The following is a 3777-nucleotide window of genomic DNA, read 5'->3' on the forward strand; positions in this document are numbered from 1 at the left end:
CTCTCTCTCTTCTCCTTATTCTAGATCCTTCTCCCTCTTGTTAGATAACTTGAGCGTATCATTGGTATCAGAGCCGGTTCGACCATGGACACTCGTGGAAAGATGAACACAGAGTTCCGCAATGAGGTCAAGGAAACCTTAGCACGGCATGAGTCGAGCTTCGACCAAATGAACACTGTCTTGCAAGCAGTGTTAACTGAACTCCAAGCCCTTCGAGCCTCACGAACCACTCCCAATACCACACCCGAGACCAACCCCTTCGCCCATGAAGAATCCTCACAGCCCCATACTTCCCGTTCAAGCTCCACCCATGACCACCCTCATCAACACGTCAAGCTATCATTCCCAAAATTTAATGGGGATGATCCGAGCGGTTGGATTTACAAGGCGGAGCAGTATTTTGAATTTCAAAATTTTGTTCCGGACCAACAGGTGCAGCTAGCTTCCTTCCATTTGGAAGGCATCGCCTTACAGTGGCACAGGTGGTTGACCAAGCATCGTGGACCGCTCACATGGGAAGAACTCTCCAAAGTGGTGTTACAACGGTTCGGCCCCACCGACTACGAGGACCCATCAGAGGCATTAACCCGCCTAAAGCAAACCACCACTGTGACGGCTTATCAAGAAGCCTTCGAGAGGCTCTCTCACCAAGTTGACAGCCTGCCTGAGAGCTTTCTCATTGGCTGTTTCATTGCAGGACTTCGTGATGACGTTCGTTTAGATGTGAAGATCAAGCAGCCTCGAACTTTGATAGAGGCGATTGGAGTGGCCCGGTTAATTGAGGAACGAAATCACTTACAGCGGAGATCTAGCCAACCGATTCGATCCCCATCAGCCATGACAACCCAGAAGGTGTTGCCCAACCCCATGGCCGGTGTACTTGGGCCTCCACCAAGCTCGCGCGCGAACCAGGTTTCCAGTGCTCCTTCTTCAACATTCCAGTGACTCACCAACCAGGAGGCGCGAGAACGTCGTGAGAAGGGGCTATGTTACTACTGTGATGAGAAGTTCACCTCCGGCCACCGTTGTGCACGTCCACAACTGTTCATGATTGAGGATCCGGAACCGGCGGACGCGGAGACTGTCGAATCAGAGGAGGAAAACCAAGAAGCCATCCCTGAAATCTCCTTCCACGCTATTGCAGGAGCTGAGCACCCGCAAACCATACGTGTTCTTGGGAAACTGAAAAACAAGAACGTGACCGTATTAATTGATGGCGGCAGCACCCACAACTTCATTGACCAAGCCATCGTCTCCAAGCTCGGGTTGCCAGTGAACCAAGACAAGAAATTTCAAGTTATGGTGGCCAACCGTGAAAAGATCGAGTGTATGGGGCAGTGCCGATCTCTCACCCTCGCCATTCAAGGACACACCGTTACCGCTGACTATTATGTTCTTCCCGTCGCAGAATGCCAGTTGGTGTTGGGAGTACAATGGCTAGAGACGCTTGGACCCGTCGAGATGGATTACAAACAACTAACCTTGACGTTCAAAAAGGAGGGACTCTCTTGCACCTTCCAAGGATTGGGACGAGCCAGCATTGAAGCCTTAACCAACAAGGAATGCAATGGGTTACAAGGTACGGGATTTTTTTTTTCAAATAGTTCCTTCACATAGCAGCGTCCAACCAGGTTTTCTTCCACCCGAGATGGACCACCTTCTCACCGAATTTTCCCATGTGTTTGAGCCGCCCACAAGCCTGCCTCCTAAACGACCACATGACCACCGGATTGCACTGCTTCCCGACAAAGGACCGGTGAGTGGGAGGCCATATCGATACCCGTATTACTAGAAGACTGAAATAGAGAAGATGGTGAAGGAGCTTTTGCAGACAGGGCTGATAAGACCAAGCAATAGCCCATTCTCATCGCCGGTTTTGCTAGTGAAGAAGGCTGATGGAGCTTGGCGGTTTTGCGTGGATTACCGAGCACTGAACGAAATCACTATTAAAAACAAGTATCCCATTCCCGTGATTGATGAATTATTAGATGAGCTCTACGGCACCAAATTTTACTCCAAACTAGATCTACGGTCGGGATACCATCAGATTCGAGTGCAAGAAGAAGACGTTCCTAAAACGGCTTTCCAAACACATGAAGGGAATTACGAGTTCTTAGTGATGCCGTTCGGCTTGACAAATGCACCTGCAACTTTTCAAAGCCTCATGAACGACCTCTTCTGCCCATACCTCCGGAAATTTATTTTGGTCTTCTTCGACGACATTCTGGTTTATTCTAAATCATTGGAAGACCACCTATCTCATTTGAGAGTTGTTCTAAATGTATTATCCTTTAACAAATTATTTGCAAAAATGTCAAAATGTCAATTTGGGGTTTCGCAGGTCGAGTACTTGGGTCATGTGATTTCAGAACAAGGCGTGTCCGTTGATCCAGCCAAAATACAAGCTGTTCTCGCATGGCCTACACCGACATCAGCAAAGGGGGTCCGTGGCTTCCTCGGGTTAGCAGGATATTACCGGAAGTTCATCCGCGACTTCGGAAGCATTGCAGCTCCCTTAACCCAACTGTTGACCAAAGGGGGATTTCAATGGAACGAGGCAGCAGAGCTGGCCTTTCAGCAATTGAAGAAGGCACTCACTTCACCGCCAATCCTACGTCTACCCGATTTCTCCCAACGATTTGTGATTGAATGCGATGCGAGTGGAACCGGGATTGGCGCCATCCTCATCCAGCAAAACCGACCGGTGGCCTACTTCAGTGAAGCATTGAAAGGTTCAGCCTTGGCATTATCCACCTATGAGAAGGAGATGTTAGCTATTGTCAAAGCCGTTAAGAAATGGCGCCCATATCTGCTTGGGAAACCATTCACAGTCCGCACCGACCAAAAAAGTCTTAAATATTTACTCGAGCAGAGGATAACCACACTGGCACAAACGCGGTGGCTGCCAAAGATACTGGGCTACGACTATGAGATCGAGTATAAAAAAGGGGCTGAGAACCAAGGTGCGGATTCCTTGTCACGTATGGCTGAATTTCAGTTTCTTTCCATCTCTATACCACACGCAGGCTGGTGGCCAATGCTACAAGAAGAGGTCAAACAAGACACCTTTTATGGGGAATTGATGAAAAAGCGACCCTCCCACAAGTTGCTTCAACGGGATGGGGTATGGTTCAAGGGGGACAAGATTTATTTGAGCCCCACCTCCACCTTGATTTCAAAGGTGGTGGCGGACTGCCACTCATCCCCTGTAGGGGGACACTTTGGGTTTCATAAGACCCTCTCTCGCATCAAGCACAGCTTCCTTTGGCCCCACATGCATCGGACGGTGAAGGAGTTCTTGCAACAATGTGACGTATGTTAGCGCTTCAAAACAGATTGCATGAGACCAACGGGATTGTTTCAGCCATTACCAATTCCTACTCAAATGTGGACAGACATCTCCATGGACTTCATTGAAGGATTGCCTTCCTCCAAAGGGTACACGGTTATCATGGTAATTGTGGATCGGTTGACAAAATATGCCCACTTCATTCCCTTAAAACACCCATTCACTGCCACCACAGTCGCGAAGGCATTTGTTGCCAACGTTGTCCGCTTACACGGAGTACCAACATCCATTGTTAGCGACCGTGACAAGGTATTCATCAGCTCATTCTGGCAGACACTTTTTCAGATGCATGGGACGAAATTGTGTATGAGCTGCAGTTACCACCCCCAAACCGATGGGCAAACCGAAGTTGTTAACCGAATGTTGGAGCAATATCTACGGTGCTTTGCAGGTGACCAGCCGCGAAAATGGGTAGAGTGGGTTCCTTG

Source organism: Nelumbo lutea, chromosome 2 (assembly GCF_056320005.1).
Source record: "Nelumbo lutea isolate HS-2025 chromosome 2, American lotus-T2T, whole genome shotgun sequence".
Lineage (NCBI taxonomy): Eukaryota > Viridiplantae > Streptophyta > Magnoliopsida > Proteales > Nelumbonaceae > Nelumbo > Nelumbo lutea.